The 23,366-nt window shown below is 42.7% G+C and overlaps 1 pseudogene; it reads left to right on the top strand.

Annotated features, from left to right (window-relative positions):
- Window positions 1–348: 348 nt before the first annotated feature.
- LOC147095617 (zinc-binding protein A33-like) lies at window positions 349–2,186 on the top strand (annotated as a pseudogene).
- The last annotated feature ends 21,180 nt before the right edge of the window (window positions 2,187–23,366 follow it).

Genomic DNA, 23,366 nt, shown 5'->3' with positions numbered 1-23,366 from the left:
CTCATATAAGTTACAGAAATGTCTATGTTCAGGTTAAAGTTTGTCACCTTTCAATTTCCTCCCCTGCTCTTCTGTCCGTAAATTAGAGTCAGGCAGGTGCACAATCCGAAGTTTGCTATCTCTGAGAGCAGTGACATTTGATGTTACAGTCCCATGTGTGCTATTCCTGAGAGCAGTGACATTTGATGGTACAGTCGCAAGTTTGCTAGCCCTGAGAGCAGTGACTTGTTGGGGTGCTGTCCAATGGGTGCAACAAATGCTCTGCTGAATAACTGAGCAACAGGAAACTATTCGACGGCATGGGTATCACAATAAGCCTAATCCTTTTCTCGGCTGATGTGTACACACATGCGTGTTGCCACAGAGCTGCTTGGAAGTGTCCAGGATCGGTTACATAGGCTGTTGTCTCCCTATCGAGGGGATGCTGAGGTTTGGTGTGACACCACTGTCCCCAGCTCAGGGCCACACAGACCAGAGACAAGCTCTGAGTTACTGGGAAATGGAGACCAGAAAGAAAATGAACCTATCAGTGAAACATAAAATCTTCAGCAGCCGAGGAAAGCCTGTCGTTGTATTCCAGGGGCAACTGACGTGGTTTCACATCACTGGAGCCCGGCAGTGAAAACTCCACCCAGATCCCTTCACAGTTTACTAAAACAGTTGATTATACATCATTAAAAAGTACAGCCTAAACATTTCTGTATAGTTATTTAAATGTTTATGATTATCTGTCCTGAAAGAACTGAAAAGGTTGACAAAAAGGTGAGAAACGAAAAGGTGCAGAGAGAGGGGAAGTGGAAGAGAGCCTGGTGTCTACATGTCTGAAATACACGGTGTTATGAGGCCCGTTACTGTATGCAGTGTGGAAGGAATTAAAACAGATCATCTCTCCAGGTAAGAAACTCCACAGCTTTGTGCCCACTTTCTGTAGTGTCCTGCTCTATTCCCCCTCTCCTGAAGGTGCTGCCTGTTGCTGGGTACAAATCACTGGGCCAGTAGCTCTGGGGCCTCACTCAAGAGGCCATTCTCTATGTGGAACTTAGATTGAGCGATTCAGACATGAGGTCATCGGAACATTTTATATCACATCCAAACATTCACACTTTCCAGTAGGGCTCACTGGACTGTAATCAGGCTGGGATCCCTGGCTGACTGTGTACCTTATTGAACCAGGACTCAACAAAAGTAATCAGTTTGGGAGCCCGGGCTGATTATGTTCCCCTCTGAACCTAGGACTCACTGGACAGTGATCAGACTGGGACCCCGGGCTGATTGTGTTCCCCTCTGATGCAGGACTCACTGGACAGTGATCAGACTGGAACCTCTGGCTTATTGTTTTCCTCTCTGACACAGGACTCACTGGACAGAGACCAGGCTGGGACCACTGGGTTATTGCATTCTTCTCTGACACAGGGCTCACTAGCCAGTGATCGGACTGGGACCCTGTAATATCTGTTCAGTGTAAACTCTGGAGTCCAGCAATACATCCAAATGTACACTGTACCCGTCTGCAGTATCCACTGATACAGATATTATGGACTGGGTGATGAGTCCAGTTGTACAGACTTCAGATATTAACCTGTGTCCGTCCAAATTCCTCTATGCAAAATTCTTAACATGATGTCATTTTTATTTCCCCCAGTCCCAGCCTCACTGACTTCGGAACCAAACACAACACTTCGTAAGCTCATCCTGTCTGTGGACCGGATCAGTGTGAGACACAGTAACAGAGAATTGCTGCTGCCTGATAATGTGGAGAGATTCAATGCCGCTGCCTGTGTCCTGGGGTCACAGGGATTCACATCAGGGAATCACAACTGGGCGGTGGACTTCAGAGACACGACTGAGTGATCTTTGGGTGTGGCAGAGAGTTATCCAATAGGAAAGGAGAGTTTTACCTGGGGCCTGAACATGGATACTGGATTGTGCATCCGTGAAATGGGAATGAAGATATAGCTGTTTATAGCCCATGAGCACCATAAATCCCAAGTGTGAATCTCAGGACTATTGGCGTTTACATGAACTATCAGGAGGAACACGTGACCGTTTACAATGCTGATGTTATGTTCAATCTCTACAGGTTCACTTACACATTCGCAGTGAAACTTTTTTCTTTGCTGTATCTTAGATGGTGTGACGTGGATAAGAAGTCTTCCCCCACGAAACTGCGTCATTTCAAACCATAGGTTCCTGAACTGATGCGTCAGAGTACGGACAGAATGTATCCACTGCTGAGCGAATATTGCACATCTTACACAGTAAATTAGAGACAGAGCAGGAAACAGCACTGGGAAAGGCACTTGGCAATAAATGATGGTGTTGAGAGTGTTGGGCTGGCGAACAATAAGTGTTCCTTGAGCTGAGCTCTTGGGCTGTGATCACGGACTGGGATGTGTGTTACTGTGCAGGGTGAAGAGATCCCAATGTTAGCTCCTGGCCAATCGCACCAGCTGTCGAATCTGGAACTCTTCACTCCTGGTCATTCCACCGTGAGAGGCCCTGCTGCTCTTTGTGAATCTGGGGTTTGTGTTTCAAATTCCAGCAATGCCGCTCCCCATCAGGAAACCGGAGTAATGGGATCCCGGAGTCACATTGCACTGTTAGCACAAACGCAGGGGTTAGCAGTAGAAAAATACATAAAATACGCAAAAATGTTACCTAAATGGGCAAATTTGGTTCCAGACGGGCTGAAGCAGCAAAGTGTCACTGAGTTACACCTCCTGGTTCTAATAAGAGAAGAAAAGCTCACGATAGGAACTTACATAACCTGGTTCCAGAACAGCTGAAAATGTACACAACCAGGCCCCAGACCAGGTGAAGATATCCATAACCTGGCCACTGACCAGTTGAAGATTTACATACTACTACAGCACGGTGGCATAGTGGTTAGCACTGTTGCCTCACAGCGCCAGAGACCCGGGTTCGAATCTGGCCTCGGGTGACTGTCTGTGTGGAGTTTGCACATTCTCCTCGTGTTTGCGTGGGTTTCCTCCGGGTGCTCCTGTTTCCTCCCACAGTCCAAAGATGTGCGGGTTAGGTTGATTGGCTATGATAAATTGACCCTTAGTGTTAGAGGGATTAAATACGTGGGGTTACGGGGATAGGGTGGGATATGTGTTGGTGTAGGGGTTACGGGGATCGGATGTGATATGTGTCGGTGCAGGCTTGATGGGCCGAAATGGCCTCTATCTGCACTGTGGGGTTTCTGTGATTCTGTGATTCTGTGATAACGTGGCTCCAGACCAGCTGAAGATCTCCATAACCTGGCTCCAGACAAGCTGAAGATCTACATAACCTTGCTCCAAAGCAGCTGAAGATCGCCATAACCTGGCTCCAGACCAGCTGAAGATCTCCATAACCTGTCTCCAGACCAGCTGAAGATCTACATAATCTGGCTCCAGACCAGCTGAATATCTCCATAACCTGGCTCCAGACCAGCTGAAGATCTCCATAACCTGGCTCCAGACCAGCTGAAGATCTCCATAACCTGGCTCCAGATCAGCTGAAGAGCTCCATAACCTGGCTCCAGACCAGCTGAAGATCTACATAACCTGGCTCCAGACCAGCTGAAGATCTCCAATACACCGGCTCCAGACCAGCTGAAGATCTCCATAACCTGGCTCCAGACCAGCTGAAGATCTCCATTACCTGGCTCCAGACCAGCTGAAGATCTCCATAACCTGGCTCCAGACCAGCTGATGATCTCCGTAACCTGGCTCCAGACTAGCTGAAGATCAATATAATGTGACTCCAGACCAGGTGCTCTATCACAACGAAAAATGTTGAGGTCCTCGGCAATTCTGAGCCAACCATGAGTAGATGTAAAACTTTCTTTAAGATGTTATTCTGGGACAGGCCTTTGTTTTCAGATAAGGGAATCCAGTTTGGAAGTTCGTATTGTTGTTAAATCAATTCTAAATCCTGCATCAATTGTAGATATTGATTAATTTCAACGTGGTATTTTCTGCTATATAATAAATCACTCTTTTGTTTATAAAGGCAAGGGTTATGCCTGAAATTTATTATTAGCTAAAATAGCCACTAAGTTAAATAGAAAGGCGAAGGGTTTCTGTTTGTTTTATCTTTTCAATCCGGGTTAAATAAGCCGAAGTAGTGCTAAAGCTCATGGAAACTCAAGCATGAGTTATGTCAGCGTAAAGCAAGTCTCGGCGATCTTTAACCCTGGGTGAAAAGTCATTTTGCCCGAAGCTGGCCCCGCCCACAAAGCAGGCCAAACCCCCAGTTGGAAATAATGAGCCTGGTAAGTTTCTGCCCATTGCATCTGTTCGACAGGGGTCTTCTACTTTAGCTTTTCTCAGGCTACATTCATCAGTCGTCACGGTATAAAGGTTTCTAAATTTAATAAAAAATGATTAACTAAGAAACTGACCAGTGTGCACCAAAAAAACTACTCAATGGTTCAGTCTCGTTTTTTCATTCATTTTCAGTGCATTAAAATTCAGAGGTGGGAGTGACTCACTGACCTTGGGGTTTATATGCAGAATTCGTTGAAGGTGGCAGGGCAGGTTGAGAAAGTGGTTAAGAATGATTATGGGATCCTGGGCTTCATAAATAGAGGGATAGAGTACAAAAGCAAGGAAGTTATGATGAACATTTATAAACACTGGTTTGGCCGCAACTGGAGTTTGCATTCAATTCTGGGTAACCGCACATTAGGAAGGATGTGAAGGCCTTAGAGAGGGTGGAGGACAGATTTACAAGAATGGTTCCAAGGATGAGGGACTTCAGTTACGTGGATAGACTGGTAAAAATGGGTTGTTCTCCTTAGAGCAGAGAAGGATGAGAGGATATTTAATAGAGTTGTTAAATTTCATGAGGGGTGTAGTCCGAGTAGATAGAGAGAAACTGTTCCCATTGGCGGAAGGGTCACGAACGAAAGGACACAGATATAAGGTGATTGGCAGAAGAACCAAAGGCAACATGGGGAAAAACATTTTTACGCAGCGAGTACTTAAGTTCTGGAATGCACTGCCTGAAAAGCTGGTGGAAGCAGATTCAATCGTGGCTTTCAAATGAGAATTGGATAAGTACCTGAAGGAAGAATATTGCAGGGCTTACAGGGAAAGGGTGGGATACTGGGACTAGCTGAATTGCTCTTGTAGTGAGCCAGCAGGGTTTCAATGGGCCGAATACTCTCCTTCTATGCTGTAACCATTCTATGATTCTATGATGTGTAGTCATAGAAGTGGTTCACGGTTAATCAACACTTCGTTTTCCAAATGTTAATCCTTGTTTTCAAATCCCTCGATGGCTTCACCCCGCCCATGTCTGTAATCACCTCCAGTCCCACAACTCCCCGAAATATCTGTGCTCCACTAATTCTGCCTTCTTGAACATCCCTGATTATAATCGCTCAACAAGGGGTGGATGTGGCGCCAGTTGCATTGTCACTAATCTCTGGAATTCCCTGCTTAACATCTCCACCTCTCTACATCTCTTTCCTCCTTTTAGCCGCTCATTAAAACCTACATCTTTGATCAAGCTTTTGGTCACCTTCCCTAATTTCTCCTTATGTGGCTCGGTGTCAAAAATGTTGTCTTATAACGTTTCTGTGAAACGCCTTGGGACGTTATACAACGTTAAAGGGGCAAGTTGTTGTTGTTTTTGTATTATTAACCAAATGAATCTTACGACAGACCAGCAAATGGATCGAAATAGATATGTGATGCTAATAATATTAAAGCCTTAAATATGCCCACGAGGGATCGCCAGGGGCTGTTGGAGATTAAGGTTGCGAAGTAGTAAAAGTAACAATTATCTTGGATGACTTCTGTAGTTTAAAACCTTAACATTAATTAAATGACGTTGTATATGAAACAATGTAATGTTGGCATTGAACATGGGACATCTACCTTTGGAAATAATGAATCGTGGGTTTCGGTTTAAAATATAGCTCAGCACCATGGACGAGCATTACATAGTATATGCAGTCAACCTCAACATGTGAGCCTGCATTATCAGAAATAATAAGTGATGGATATTTTGGACATCCTGTATAGCTGCATGTTGGTGATCGTGTGAGGAATGCATAATTTGTCTTCTGCTAAGTGAAGTGCTTGTGTAAGGACATAACTGACAGTAATGACATCTGCCATGAGTGATTATAGCGGAGCTTTAGGTGCTAGGTTAATAAACATAGGCAGAGGTATCCCTTAGCTCTAGTATTGAATGAAAACTGTTAATAAAGCCTGTTCTTCAGTGAGACAGCAAAGTGACGTCATGAAGTCTTGTTTGAGTGAAATAGCTTCTGAATGAGCAACTACAACTAAATAGACTGCCTTTAAAGGATTTGCGAACAGAAACATCATGAAGTCTTATCTATAACATGCACATGTGGCGTTGGCAAAATATGGGCCCAGAAAATCGGGTCGGGGGCTTCCCGCGGGTGCAAGCCCCCGACCTGCACTTACATACCGTGCCTGCCGTTGAGCTGTGGGCCCGCTTGGGATTCTGATCCTGGGCCTCCTCCAACTGCCGGCGCGCAGTGCTTGGATATCCCAGGGGCGCAGTAAGATCGATGCGTCCCCTGGGGTCACGTGGGCCATGGAGAGCCAATGTTAGCATGGAATGCTTCATTCATATGTTTGACCTGTCAAACCTATAAATATTATAAGCCCCAAAAAATTACTAAATCTTCAAAAAAAAAAATTTAAATCACATTTTTAAAATAACTATAAATTACATGAAAAGCTATTTTAAACATTGGCCCAGAAATTCGGATTGTGGGCTTCCCGCGGGTGCAAGCCTCTGATCTGCACTTGCCTTGTGCGCCGGCCGTTGAGCTGTGGGCCCCCATGGAATTCCAATCCAGGGCCTGGTCCAGCTGCCGGCCGCAGTGCTTGTGTATCCCAGGGGTGCAGTTAGTTCGATGCATCCCCTGGGATCATGTGGGCCATGGGTAGCCAATCGGAGCAGGGAGTGCTGCATTAATAAGTCTGACAGGAAGTGCTGTCAAGACTTATAAATACTACTGCCCCAAAACAGCACTAAATCTTCAAATAATTTTTTTTTTAAATCACACTTTTATAATAAACTATAAATTAAATGAAATAACTATTTTAAGCAATAACTTAAATTTTTGAAAAAATTAATTTTATTTTCTAATGGGGCAAAAAAGAAACTTAACTTGCTTTAAATATTTAAAAATAATAAATCTGTGGAAAAAATGTTTTAATTTTAATTAATTCACCACTTACCTTGTAAAAACCAAGCCTTACACCTGTTTTTTAAATGTCTAGCTTCTGGACACTTACCCTCCCGGGAAAACCTGTAAAGAAAACCAAAGTTCAATGCGCACACGCAGCCACTACTGCGCAAGTGTAGACCTCTTAACCCCTCCTTTCAGGGGAATGGAAGTGCCGGTTTCCCGTGCATGCGCAGTGCATACAGGAAACCAGCACTTCCATTGGGCCAATGGGTGAGTACCCCATGCGTACTCACTTGTGGAGACCCGAATTTCTCGGCTAATAATTTACATTTTTGAAAAAATTAATTACATTTTCTAACGGGGCTAAAAATAAACTTACCTTTCTTTAAAGTATTTAACAATAATAAAGCTGTGGAAAAATGTGTTAATTTTAATGAATTCACCACTTACCTTGTACAAAGCAAGCCTTGCACCTGCTTTTTAAAACTGTAGCTCATGGAGACTTACCCTCCTGGAAAAGCCTGGATAAAAAACATCAGTTCGATGCACACGCACTGCCTCTCCTGCACACGTGTTCCACCTCTCAACCCCTTCTTTCAGGGGAACGGAAGTGCCGGTTTACCGCGCATGCGCAGTGCAAGCACGGAACCGGCACTTCCATTGGGCCTACAGGTGAGTAGCCCATGCGTACTCACCGGTTGAGACCCGAATTTCTGGGCCATTATGTTGCTTTACGCTGGAGACAGTAAGTATTCTGAGGCCGCAAAGCAAAATGAGACAAGTGCCATTAAAGCACGTCCAGCTACTGCTGCGCTGTTGTAATTCTGAATCCGAATGGCGAAATCTCCGGTAACCATGGATTAAATTTCAGTCTTTACTTCCGGGATGTCCTGCATCACCTGGCACACAGCACAATAACCCGAATCCTCCGTGGAGTCGAGGCTTCCATAAAAAACAGCATATTGCCCTCCATTACTATCAATGGAAAGAAATTCGGGAGGTTTCTGTTAACACCTGCAGTCATGGCTGGCAGATGTTCCTTTCTGCATACAGGGGTAGATGGCGCTATCTTGTCTGCCTCTCACTCCCCGTCTGCTCTTTAGTTCTATTAACTTCAATAAACCTGAATATCAATCGGGGCTTATAACAGGTGGCCCATGTGCTACCTCCTGTTCAGCGCCACTGACCAAAACCAATTTCTACCCCACAGAGTCGACCGATGTTTAATGCCCAGGCGATAGAAACTACAAATTAGCTCAAGTTTCCTATGCATGGTAGAAGTCGAGTGATTGCAATAGAATTTCCACGAGCCTTCTCCTGCGTTTGATATAGTGTATATGGTCTTCAGCAAGTCTTTTGATAAGGTACCGCATGGCAGACTGGTCACGAAGTTAAAAGCCCATGGGATCCAGGGCAAAGTATCAAGTTGGTTTCAAAACTGGCTTGGAGACAGGAAGCAGCGAGTAAAGATTAATGGGTGTTCTTGTGACTGGAAGTCTTTTTCCAGTGGGATCCACAGGGCTCAGTACTAGGTCCTTTGCTTTTTGTGGTATATAGCAACGATCTTGACTTGAATATAGGGGGTATGATTAAGAAGTTTGCAGATGATACTAAAATCGGCTGTGTAGTTGATACTGCAGAAAGAAGCTGTAGACTGCAGGAAGGTATGAATAAATTGGCCAGGTGGGCAGAACAGTGGCAAATGAAATTAAACCCGGAGAAGTGTGAGGTTATGCATTTGGGGAGGCTAACAAGGAAAGGGATTACAAATTAAATGGTAGAACGCTGAGTAGTGTCGAGGAACAAAGCGAACTTGGAGTGCATATCCACAGATCCCTGAAGGTAGCAGGCTAAGTAGATAAGGTGGTTAAGAAGGCATACGGAATGCTTGATTTTATTAGCCATGGCTTAAAATACAAGAGTAGGGAGGTTATGCTTCAACTGTATTAAACAATTGTTAGTCATCGGCTAGAGTACTGCGTGCAGTTCTGGCCACCACATTACAGGAAAGTTGTGACTGCACTAGAGAGGGTACAGAGGAGTTTTACAAGGATATTGCTGGGAGTAGAGAATTTTAGCTATGTGGAAAGACTGGATAGGCTGGGTCTATTTCCCTTGGAACAGAGGAGGCTGAGGGGAGACCTTATTGAGGTGTATAAAATTATGAGTGGCATAGACAATGTCGATAGAAAGGACATATTTCCCTTAGTAGAGGGGTCAAAAACCGAGGGCACAGATTTAAAATAATTAGGGGAAGGTTTAGTGGGGATTTGAGGGGAAATTTATTTAGCCAGAGGGTTGTCGGGGTCTGTAATTCACTGCCTGAAAGCATGGTAGAGGCCGGAACCCTAACCACATTTAGAAAGTACTTGGATGTGCACTTGGGATGCTCTAACCTGCAGGGCTACAGACTAAGAGCTGGGAAGTGGGATTAGGCTGGATAGCTCTTTGATGGCCGGCGCAGACATGATGGGCCAAAATGGCTTCCTTCCGTGCTGTAACTTTCTATGATTCTATGATATCCAACCACAGCTTCAATAAAAATCTTTGTAATCCGGGAGAAACGGTGTAAGGTGTTGAATTTATCACAGGAGATCGGCAAACCCCTCCCCAGAAATTGTATTCAATGGTGTTGCTGCAGAAACTACACCACTAAAGCAGGGGTCATTTCCAGCTTCAATAATTGGATGGAAGTCAGGCGGTGTGTACAATGGGCAGGTCGCCCGTTCTTCACATTATCATGCTCTTTTCTGGTCCTATCATCCCTTTCGATAAATTGAGAGATAAATAGTTCAAATCAATAATTAACTTTAATTGATCTGTTGGGAATTTTTTTTTAAACGTTTATTAATGCGAAAACCGGAGGAAAGAGTAATACCATGTCACAAATCAAGCGCAGACGAACGATAGAAAACTGAGATTTGCTAATTATATAGGATGTCCGTACAGTCAAAAGGATTTCCATTGCTATGTTTGTACAAGATGCAGTGCCCAAAGCTTATGTTTCCACTCTTGACAGGTTTGGATCTGAGACAAGAGCTACTGCTGCTTACATTATTTAGCACAGTACGGACGCTAAAGAACCATTATATGCCGTCAAATGGGGGAAAATAATTATTTTGTTGATAGTTTATCTACCTGAACTGTTAAATCTGTTTCTCTCTCCACAGTTGGAGTATTTCCAGCGTATTCAGCATTTATGTCAGATTTCCAGCATCCACAGTGTTTTGCTTTTGACAATAATTACACTTGGATTGAAACACACAGCTTAAAATACATTTACGATAATTGATGAGAAATTATTTAAGGAGAGCTTCTCATGTAGCAGCAGCTGTCTGGGGTTAGGAATCCTTGGGCGGAATGGCACGGTGGCCTGTTATCCGCCCCTCCCGATATTCAGCTCCATTGGTCTAAGAAACTTGACATCGATTGGGCAGAGAATGGGCGGCCCATGCATTACCGCCCTAGACAATCATGGTCCTGTTTGCAAAGCACAGTCAATCTTTCCAGAGCTCCAATTCGTATGGAAATATAGAAATTAGAAAACATAGATACATAGGAGCAGGAGTAGGCCATTCGGCCCTTCGAGCCTGATCCACCATTCAATATGATCATGACTGATCCTAAAGCTCAACAGTATTTTCCCGCTCTCTCCCCATACCCCTTGATGTCTTTTGTGTCTAGAAATCTATTTATCACCTTCTTAAATATATTCGGTATTAATAGCTATTGCACATTATTAATAAACCAAGTTGCAAATCCGCTTCTTAATGTGTACATCTGAGGCAAATCAAGTTCCACATTTCTAATAATAACTGATATGTCATAAAATTCCCTCTGGTCATGCTCAGATCCCACTTATTGCATGCCAGTTAACCGGCTGCATTGCTGTAAGCGATTCCGGTGATAAAAGTTGGAGCACAGTACATAATGAAATGTCTATCATTATATTGTGCACATAAATTAATTTATCTCTGAGAAAACATCCTTTGCGCATCAGGTGTTGAGAAAAAGCACGGGAAGGATTCCTGGTAGGAATTTTAACCAGCTTCCAGAAGACTAAGCAACAGGATATTGCAGTCAGGATCGTATAATCACACTGAAACCTACATTGCCTGATTATTGTGGATATTTGAAATGATGAGATACTGGGCTACATTTTGAAGCTAACATTTGGCTTAAATCTGGTAATGGGGGTCCGGCCTCCCGCTTTTATCTGTTAGCAGATCTTCAATGACGGTTTACACCAGGAAAGGCAGATGGAAATCTAACTATGTGTATGGATAGGCAGGAATAAGCAGATCAGCAGCACCTTTGGCTATTTTGCACCGAGGCAGATATTCCTTTCTGTTGATGTGAATGGAAATGAAAATTGGGCAGATTTAATTGTGGATGCCACTTGGAAAAGCTCGTTTTTGGCCCGGCATTCACTGCACCGTTGTTTTCTTTTGAAGTAACTCGGAATAAGTTTGCGACGTGTATTTATGAAAGAAATGTATCTTTTTAGAATTTCTAGGCTTATCCACGAGATTTGGAGAAATAGAGTGAGAGGTTTGAGTGAAAAGAAAACGTTCCCTGAATTTCATACCAAGAACTGTCGACTGATCATCCTCTCAGAGTAAGGAGAGTTAGTAATTTATTTTACACTTTTTTGCAGCTAATTTGGTGACAATCATCATTCTCTCCCGTGGAAAGTGCGGTCACTCCAAATGCATCACCCATTACCTGGTGGCCATGGCAGCGGCTGATCTAATGGTTCTGATATTTGAAATAATTCTGCATCAGATTAATGATGCTTATTTCCCATTTTAATTCCTCAACTATACTCTGATTTGTAGTCTGAATATCGCCTTGCTTTTTGTTTCCATTGATTGCACTGTCTGGCTAACTGTGGCTTTCATCTTTGATCGATTTGTTGCTATTTGTTACCAATCGCTGTGAATAAAGTATTGCACCGAACAAACTGCAGCTGTGGTGATAGCAGTGGTGTGTTTCTTAAGCCTTTTAGAAAATGTTACAATCTACTTTGTATTTGAACCTTGGGAAATAATTGACAATGTACCATTGTCCTGCTATGTAAAATCAAGCTTCTACACCATGCCCATATGGTAGCATTTTTGTGGTTGGACACCATTTTAACCCCATTTGCACCATTTATGTTGATCATGCTGCTCAACCCCCTGACCATGAGGCGCATTGTACTGGCCAATAGAGTGAGGAGTGGCTCCGGGGAAACAACAAGATTCAGAATCACACTGATCCATAGATGGGGAACTGAAGGAAATCAATCATTTTACTGCTCGCTATATCTGACAATTTTATACTATTATGGATGGTAAATTTCATAGTTTATGTATATGTGCAATTTACAGATACTCAATTTACGGAAGCAAAATACAATGACTCCTTCACCATTGCGGAACAATCCGGATATACGCTGAGGTGTTTGAGTGCTTGCACAATCACGTTTATTTATGCAATGTCCCAGAAAAAATTCAGGGAGGAAATAAAGAATGTGATTCAGCGACCACAGGCTCTCATTACTGCTTTAATCAGACAAATTAAATCGTCCACGGGACTAAAATGTAATTAAATCCATCGCAAGCAAGCAGAAGTTATTCAATTGACATCTACAAACAGGAATCTCTAAAGGAAATGGAAGCTTCCATATGTTCCCCATATTAGATATCCTATTGTAGGAGATCAAAGATGCTTGGGATATTATTACCTTTGATGAAAGTGTAAGACAAGCGATATAGGATCTGAAAAAAAAATGCTCATGCCAAAATAAATAAATTACACAAACATACCTGTTATTATACTGATCTAAATCCAGCATCAGTTTCCTTAACATATCCCATAATCCCATACGCCTGTCAGTAACACATGTTATCTGTTGAAACAGCCATCTATTCCCATCAAAGGATTCATTTTGTAAATGGACCCCCAGGCGTATGATTCTTTCAGTGACCAGGTCCTGCCTGACCTGACATTTTTTCCCAACTTAAGGATTTACAGTTTTAGAATGGACAACATTTGTTCGCAGTTGCTTTTAACGATTTAGACTTTGGAATCAATAAAACTATTTCTAAATTTGCGGATGTTAGTGAACACTGAGGAGAACTGCAACATATTACAAGAAGACATTAATCCACTTGCAGAATCCGCATACAATTGTCAAATTAATTTTAACATAGTTAAATGTGAGGTATCACATTTTGGCCAGAAGATTTAGCCACATATTACTTGGACAATAAAAATCTAAATGGTGTAGTGGAGCAAAGGGATAAGGGAGTAAATAGAAACCAAATGATTAAGAGTTGTGACGTCTGCCAATAATGTCATTCGATAAGCAAACCAACCATTATGGTTTATTTCTAGGGGGATATAATTGAAAAAGTAGAAAAAATAAGCTAAACTTGTATTGAACCATGATTAGAACACACTTGGTGTTCTGTGTACGGGTTTGGTCAAAATATTATGGAAAAATGATATAGAGGAACTGGAGAAGGTGCAATAAAAGCATTACATGGATGAAACCAGAACATCAAGGTTATACATATCAGGAATGGATGAACAGTCATTTGAAAGGCGGCTACATAATAGAGGTCTTTGAAATTATGAAAGGTTTTGATAGAGTAGACAGAGTGACAGAGCGTGTTTCCACTTGTGGGGAAGAGCAAAACTAGAGGCCGTTTTCATAAGATAGTCACCAAGAAATCAAATACGGAATTCAGTAGACACATTTTTAATCAGAAAGTAGTGAGAATAAGGAACTCGCTATCACAGGGAATAGTTGAGGTTAATACATTAGCTGCATTTCAGGGAAAGCTGGATAACTATGAGGGAGAAGGTAATAGAGAGTTATGCTGATAGATCGAGATGAAAAGGTTGAGAGGAGGCTCAAGTGGATGATTAACACCAGCATGTACTGGTCGGGCCGAATAGCATATTTCTGTGCTGTTTATTGTAATTCTGTGTAAACCCAGAGTTCAGATCTCCAGCCAGCATTAAAGACGAGGGAAAACTTAGACTAACTGTTACGTTGGAAATCAATCCAACTACAGAAATTATCGTGACGTTAACAAAACGGGAGGACAACTGACCACTATCTAGTGAGGAAATGTTAAAAGTATTGTCTCCTACCAGTAAAAGTGGCCTTAATTGATCCACAATTAGAGAGCTTAAACCGCCAACTACATTGTTTCTCATTCCATATGCATTCGCTTTACAACTAGGCTATTTTCTTCACTGAACATCATTTTCCCCTAAATTTATTTCCATACAAAGGCACGAAGAAAGCAAACAAACCCCATCAGATTCGATGTTGCTTTTGCTCAGACAGACAGATCTGCACAGGTAACGTCATCACTGGCGTCTCATCAATGGAATTCTCATAATGATGCAGTTTGCTCAATCTATATATGTTATATTAACCTTCCTATTTCAAATCATGCAACTTAAAACACAAAAAATCTGATTTTGTTACAAAATCCGTGAAAAAGATCCCATCAAACTTACCCAACATGCAAACTTTATCAGGGCCGCTAATATCAATTTGGAGGTGGAAGTGAAATATAGGCCTAGAAATTAGGTATAGCCCCGCCAGGTCTTTAGCGCCTGAAATTTCGCGCTCGGCCGGATTCCCGTAGCGCCCGCCTGAAATTCAGTTGCGCCGCTCCAACACGGAGGCGGGCGCTATTGGAGGGTTTGGCCGCCTCGTTTGGGGTGAAGAATGTCAGTTTCAGGCGTCCAGCTGCCGCTGCGGCACCCGATGCGGTGCGGCAGGCTGGGGTACTGCAGGCCTCCTCCTTCTCTTAAGGAGGAGCTGCCTGCAGCTGTGAGATCGCCGCTGGATTCCCCCGGCAAATGAGCCCGGCACCACGGAGAAGTGCCAGGCTCGTGGGAGTGACACACCAATGCCGCGGGGGGGTGGTGCAGGAGTCCGGGGAGGGAGGTGCGGCCAGGCGGCCGCCGGGAAAGTGGCCGGCCGCCCCTCCACCTTTATGCGCCGGCCTCTCGGAGCTGCAAGGCACCGTTTTGCAAACGCTGTTTGCGGCCGCCACGGGAGAGGTGGCCGCAACTGAATTTGCCGATCGGACCGGAATTGCAATGGAACCGGGGCGCTGCGCACACCGATGACGTCATCGGTGCCGGCACAGCGCTACCGGCTAACGTCGATGTTACAGTCCAACTGAATTTTGGGCGCGAAAAAACTTCTGGCGCAAACCACTCTATAGCCCATAAGTGGGCGCAAACGCGACTGAATTTCTAGGCCAAAGTTCCTAAAATAATCTAAGGGAGCTGAGACGGATTGTACTGGCTGAAATCGTTGCCCTGACTGGGTTCAGCTGCCTCGGTTTCAACTGAGGATGCAACTTTCGGGAAGAAGTTTGGAAAGGACTTCAGAAAAGTTATGATAATAGCTGTCAAGTAGCACAAAATGGACAATGCAACTTTCTTAAACAAAACTGGCAGCTCCACCCGCCACCCGCCCAACACCCTTCCCCTTCCCAGCATCTGCCGCTGTGAGAATCGTAATCCATTGGGGAACAATCTGAATGTACATCATCATTTTATATAAATCACACCAAAATTCATCTTTCACCAAATGGTAAAATATTCAAAAAGGTGACGGGAATTAGGAGAATGCGACATATTTCTAAAATAGCTCTGTTTCATGCAAGGCTACTTGCCATTGACCCAAGTGCTGTTAGCGGGCCCTGATCCAAATTCTGGTTACACAGTGAAGTCACGTGAAATCTCCCTTTTCCCTCCATCTCCTCAGAATTTGACGGCCATAAACTCCATAGCCCTTCCAAACGGCTACTGAGATGGTTATCCACATTTATCTTTCTCACACCTGGTATGTATCAGACCAGATCCTGTCTCCCTCCACTCTGCCCAAAGCCTGTTGATGCTGAAATCCAGCATTTCAGCTTATCCGCAGGGCTGCTGAGCTGCACACAACTGACTATATCACTGTCTGTGTGTATCTGTGAACGCTCTTCGATCTAACGGGCAACATGGAGCCTCCCTATATTGATAATATATTGAATATCAATTAACAAATAAAATTTATGTTCCACCTAAAATGTAGTTGGTGACTATCTACCCCTAATGCGCACAGTTATTGCATCAAATGTCTTCCATGAATCTTTGATGGAATGACTTCAGTTTCAGGAGTCTGTACCTTTACAGTGCAGATTTCAATCTATTTTATTTTAAAATATGATCAATGTAATATTCTAGACTTTATTTGCTTTGTGAAACCTTCTGCTCCCTGATCAGTAGTAGCAAATACGGCATGGCTTAATCTGTTTGTTCAAATACCTTTAACTATTACCTATTCTTACACCTGATAAAAGCCTGGCGTAAGGCCAGCTTTTTCCAACATAAGAGTATAATAAAATCGAAAAATAAAATGTTACCACTGAATTATACATTAAGGTAAGGTTATGCTCAGCCCCGTTAAGAGGATATTTTTTTTCAAAAAATTAATTTTTTGTTTAAGAATTCCACGGCCTTTCATCGGGCAGAAGTTTGGGAAATAGCACAACTCTCCACCTGCAGAGGCACTTTTGCTGGGGATGCGGAGGATCTGTCAAGAAGATAATTGAGAGATCGCAATTGCCGGTTTTAAGCACGTGCGCTTTGCATGCCTAAACCCAGAACTTGCAGGCCCCCCACGGGTGTGGACGGATCTTGTCCGCACCCATGGGGGCCACAAAATACGGCCCAATATGTCTTTGTTTTGATGTGCTTGACGTGCAGACATTAATTACTGCCAGGAAATAAATTATCAGAAAACTCCATGTTTCCGACATATTGCTCATGTAATAAACGAACCGGCAGCACAATTTGTTCTGATGTTTTAATTCAAACAATTTAATTGAGATTTCATCGCATTTGTAGATAGTCTTGTACTTTGATAAATATTGTACTCAGATAAATATTAGCATCGCAGCTTGGTTCTGGTTGGTTAATATTATTGAGTAAATTCAGACATGATCTGAATGGTATGATTAAGCGTCCCCTGGCTCCAATAATGTATTCATTTAACTAAGATAAATAGCTTCACTGAATTAAAAAAAATGAGAAATTTAATTTGGGTAATTGTGCAAAACAAGCACAATGGAATTACACACCCTTTAAGCACCCAGGCCAATTTTGCCTTCCATTGACTTAAATGGAAAGAACAATCAGGCGTGGTGCATAAAGGGAGCGAATTCAGTGTCGTCCATTTTACATTATGGCCTCAAGTTAAAATTAACCAATTCCATCCCCCAACTATAAGAGAAGTACTTCAATAGAAATGACAAGTGCACTCAGGAAACTCCCCTCGAATTGTGTGCAATCAATGGAAGCATGTGCTTCGTGTTTCCATGGTCATCAGTCTGTTTTTTGTCAATTAAATTGCTCTGTTTTGTCCGGTGCCTATGTGCACTTATGTGATGCGAACCCACCTGTAAGGGCCCCACAAGTGACGGGTTTTCGCGCGCAAAGCGCGTACATGACAAACCGGAAATTGCGATCTGTCAAGAATTGATCTGCCAAGAATCCAATGCATCCCCGGGAGAAGGACATTCGTAGGCAGAGAGCTGGGCTATTTGTCCAACCACTAAATAGGATTACATAGGATATATGGTACAGCAACAGGCCATGCGGCCCATCCAGTCCATGCCATCGTTTCTGCTGCACTCGAACCTCCTCTCGTCTTTCCTCATCTAAATCTGTCAGCATAACCCTCTATTTACTTCTCCCTCATATGCCTGTCTAGCCTCTCCTTAATTGCTTCTATACTTTTTGCTTCAACCACTCTCTGTGTTAGCGAGTTCCACATTGTCAACACTCTTTAGGTAAATAAGTTAATATTGAAATCCCTATTGGTTATCGTGGTGACTATTTTATATTGATGGGTCCTAGTTATGCACTTCCACACAAGTGGAAACACTCTCTCTGTATCTACTCTATCAAAACCTTTCATAATTTTAAAGACATCTATTAGGTCACCACTCAACTTTCTTTTTTCAAGGGAAAAGAGACCCAGCCTGTTCATGCTTTCCTGATATGTATACCCTCGCATTTCTGGAATCATTCTTGTAAATCTTCTCTCCACCCTCTCCAGTGCCTCTATATCCTTTTTATAATATGTCACCAGAAATGTACGCAGTACTCTAAGTGTGGTCTAAACAAAGTTCGATACAGATTTAGCATAACTTCCCTACTTTTCAATTCTCTCCATTAGAAATAACTCCTAGCTCTTGTTTTTTATGGCCTTGCTAACCTGTGTCGCATCTTTTAGTGATTTGTGTATTTGTACCCTGGGTCCCTTTTTTCCTCTGCCCCACCATGACTCGCACCCTCTAAGTAATAAGTAACCTCCTTATACTTCCTACCAAGGTGTAATACCACACATTTATCTGTGCTGAACTTCATATTGTCAATGATATTGCTATTCTGCAAGTATATTAATGTCCTCCTGTAATTATTTGCAGTCCTCTTCAGTATTTACTATCCCCACCCAATTAGGTGTCATCACCAATTTAAAATTGTGTTATTGATTCCAAAGTCTAAATCGTTATTATAAATTGTGAACAACAGTTATCCCAGCACTGATCCTTGTGGAACACCACTACCCACCTTCTGCCACTGAGAATAGCTACCTTTTACCCCTACACTCTGCTTTCTCTCTTGAAGCCAGCTAGCTATCCATTCTGCTACTTGTCCCCTGACTCTGTATTCTCTGGCCTTGTTCCTCACTTTATCATGGGGTGCATAATCGAATGCCTTTAGATATCTTAATCAATTACGTCAACTGCATAACCTTGTCTACTCTCTCTGTTACCTCTTTAAGTACTCAATGAGGTTGGTCAAGCAAGACTGTTTGTTTTAAAAAGCATGCTGACTATTCATTACTATGTCTTTGATTTCTAGATTTTCTTCTATTTTCTTCTTTAGTAAGGGTTACATTATATTTCCTACCACTAATGTTAAGCTGACTGGTCTATAATTCCCTGGACATTATCTATCCCTCTTCTTAAATAAAGGTAGTACGTTAGCTAATCCGCCAGTCCTCTGCCAGTAGACCTTTTGAATAAATTATTAAAAATGTGTAGTAATGAGAGCTATCTCTGCTTTTCCAAGATCCTCTCCAGCCGTGGAGAGATATCATTTAACCTGGCACTGGATAAGCAACACACACTTTTGGATTCTCGTTCTTGGCTGCAGAAGGCGCTATCTATCCACCTGCTGCCCAGCGAATATCTGTGAAATTCTGCCATCTGGTGGAAGCAGGCATAAGACCTGCATTTAGCAGTGTAAGAGATTAAATGAATATAAAAATATGTTTTGAATTATTTAAACATTAGAACGCCTGTAAAATGAGTTAGAATTATTCTCCGCCTCTTTAAAACATTTAAATTTATTTAATTTACAATTTAATTGGATGTAGATGTGTTTTTATGTGATCCCCATTCATGCTCATGGGGCTTCTGTAGGTACAGAATCGTCATCAGCATGAATGGGGATCCCGCTTCTATCATTGCTTGGGCCGCATTTTTTGGGCCAACCTCGTGATCCCAGCATGCTTGCGAACTGCTTGCACCCCTGGGATATGAGGGCCCCTCTGCAGGCGTACGTGTAGATGCTCACGAGTGCAAGTCACCGTGGATCCCGTAAATCCCAAGAAAGAAAGTGGGCTCGGATTATTTTTGCAGATCGGAGGAATTTCCCCGCAGGAAGCCCCCAAGAGCAAATTCAGGGCCTTTAAATAAATGGGGATGAGAGGTTCAGAGTGCTCAAACTGAAATCCCTGGCCATGCTATTTGTAGCTACAGATGGGATATTTTCAATAAGACGCAATTCAATATTGTCATGGACCTTGATTTAAGATGGCCGAATAAGCTTTTTTCATTACATGTCATTCTGGGCTGCTCCTGCTATTCAGACCTGTAAGCCCAATCCTGGCCAATGATGGGAGTGTTTATCATTCATTACTGCTGGGACACGATATTTATGTTTAGAAGAATCGGATTAAGGATCCAGTATTAAATAGCAGCAGATGTGCAGTATGTGTGCTGAGATTCGAAATCACAAAGTAATGGTTCTGCATTGCAGCAGTGGATCTGAGGTTAATTAACACTGAGTGGAGGGGTGGGGTTTGGCTTGGTTTTAGGCTGCACTGGGAAGTGAGTGTTGCGAGAATCATCCCCTGGTAAATCCTTTCCTTTGGCAGCATCGCATAGGTAGCCCTGTGGATTCGAATGTGTTTTCTGGCAGGGGGAGGAGAAGGAAGTGTCTGAGCCCATGGGTGTGAGTGGGAGGATCCCAGGACCTGACAGCACTTTGGTTGTTGGCCAAGAATGTGAAATGAACTTTCTCGGAAATCTCTCTCTAGATTCTGATCTCAGCGAATCTCATTGCTTCTTTGAAAATGAAAATGAAATGTTTATATTATTTTAACAAAAAGTGACTGCTTTAGCAGACCAATATTACAGAAATACATAACCGCTCAACGTATCATTTTATTTCAAAGTTTCAATCGAAAACCTTTATTGAAATTAAAGACTGTTTTTAGAACTGTACAGACAATCGTCATGTAAAAATAATAAATGTAATGAGTATAAACAACAATTGCTTTGAACAGGGAATTTTCCCTGAACTGCATTACATTTCTTCCATAATAAAATAAGTTGAAATTATCTTCATGATCAATTAACATCAAGCATGTTTTTGCATTATCGTTTCTGCTGTTTGCCCTCTCCATTTTATTTGCAAGTGCAATGTGCCTGACGATCAGAGCATTGAGCACTAAAATCAAAACCAATAGATCTAATGGAGATTCAATAGTCTCCAAGTACAGAAAATGCTCCCCATATGGGTTAGCTAGATGTTACACCTTGCACATTGTTAATTATTTCACGATGTTCATCTACAAACTAGATTGGAACACTTTATAACACGCTCATGGAAAACACCACTGTAATAACAACAGCCCCAGTGTCTTCAGTGCAACATAAAGTTCGCAGCCTTTGCCAACACATGGGGACACACAAATCAAAGGTGAATGTTACAGTGAACCAGACAGGACAATCAGCAGCTGTAAAAAAATAGGGCGTGGTTAAGCCAGCAAATTGAGTATAAATCAAGATTGAATATGGACAACGAGCGACTTGAATCTCATATTCTATTACATCAAATATCAGGACCAGCAGACCACTGCCGCCATGGCCACCAGGTAACAGGTGATGCATTTATAGAGGCTGTAACATCTGTGGGAGAGAATCACAATCATCAGCAAATTAATTGCAGAAGGGAGGAAATTAATTTAAAACTCCTTATCTTGAGAGGATGATCAATTGACAGTTCTTTTTAATGGAAGTTCCTGCTCCCTTTATATTGTCACTCCAAAGCCTCTGTGGCCTAAGTTTAACCAAACTTCAGGGCGGGATTCCCACGGAACCGCTGGAACACTGGTTTTACACCATGCCCAATAATACTCTCCAGTAGATTCATTCACTATACAAGAGAGGATTACATAGCATATAAGGTACATAAACAGGCCATGCAGCCCAACCAGTCCATGCCGGCGTTTATGCTCCACTCGAGCCTCCTCCCGTCTATCCTCATCTTTCTCTATCAGCATAACCCTCTATTTCCATCTCCCTCATATGCTTATCTAACCGCCCCTTCAATGCATCTATACTAGTCATTTCAACCATTCCCTGTGGTAGCGAGTTCAACATTGTCACTACTCTTTGGCTAAAGATGTTTCTTCTGAATTCCCAATTCGATTTCTATACTCATTCCCACCTTTAACTCTCTCCCTCTATTTGTGTTTCCCTCTCTCATTAACTGTGCTCAGTCTCACCTTTAACTACTTCCCTCTGTTGGTGTCTCTCGGTACCACACATTGTACTCAGTCTCACCTTTATCTATCTCCCTCTGTTGGTGTCTATCTGTATCACTAACTTACTCACTCGCAACTTTATCCCTCTTAAAGAGGCTCGTTTTACACCTTGATCGATAAAGAATATTGAACATGTTGTAAAACGTGCATAATACGAGCGATTGTGTATCAGCTGCATATTCTATACCTGTAATTATAACAGGACTTAGTAAACCAGGGATGCATACCAGGCCCTGGTCTGAGGGAGTCCCTAACAGTTACAGTACACAGAAAATGGGTACATTCCAGGCCCTGGTCTGAGGGAGACTGTAACAGATACAGGACTCAGTAAGCCAGGGACACATTCCAGGCCCTGGTCAGAGGAAGCCTGTAACAGTTACAGGAGTCAGTAAACCAGGGATCCATTCCAGGCCCTGGTCAGAGCGAGTCTCTAACAGTTACAGGACTCAGTAAACCAGGGATACATTCCAGGCCCTGGTCTGAGGGAGTCTGTAACAGCTACAGTACTCAATAAACCAGGAAAACATTCGGCCAGGCGAGGGAGAAATTGCAGAGAGAGAGGGAAGTTATTCTGCAGTATTCTAAATAGTAGATTACTTGATTTTCTTAACAAACATAATATCCTCAGAAAAAACCAAATAGGCTTTCTTTCAAAACACCGCACCGCCGACCATATCTATTCCCTTCACACCCTCATTGAAAAACATATACACCAAAAAAAAAAAATGGAAAATATTCGCCTGTTTCATCGACTTCAAGAAAGCCTTTGACTCTATATGGCACGCAGGGCTCTATTATAAACTTCTTCAGTGTGGAATAGGGGGCAAAGTCTATGACCTTATTAAATCAATGTATCTGAAAAACAAATGCGGGGTCAAAATTGGAGACAAACGCACCGATTTCTTCACCCAGAGAAGAGGCGTCCGGCAGGGCTGCAATTTGAGCCTGACCCTGTTCCACATATACATAAATGAATTAGCAGACATGCTGGAGCAAAGCGAGTCACCAGGTCTCCGTCTCCTGGATGGAGAAGTGAAATCCCTGTTCTATGCGGACGACCTGGTTCTGCTGTCTCCCACAGAACAGGGATTACAGCAACAACTAGACCTACTCGACAAATACTGCCAAAATTGGGCTCTAACAGTAAATCTAAAGAAAACCAACATCATGATTTTTCAAAAAGGCCCAGATGTCAGGAAAACAAATACCAGTTTACCCTCAGTGATACCACTATAGGACACACTATGAGCTACACCTACCTTGGTCTAACTATTACAGCACCAGGGA

The sequence above is a fragment of the Somniosus microcephalus genome, unplaced genomic scaffold, assembly GCF_052327205.1.
Source record: "Somniosus microcephalus isolate GS21.2 unplaced genomic scaffold, FLI_Smic_1.0 unresolved_chr1, whole genome shotgun sequence".
Taxonomy (NCBI): Eukaryota; Metazoa; Chordata; class Chondrichthyes; order Squaliformes; family Somniosidae; genus Somniosus; species Somniosus microcephalus.
This window is presented reverse-complemented; position numbering and strand designations above follow the sequence as displayed.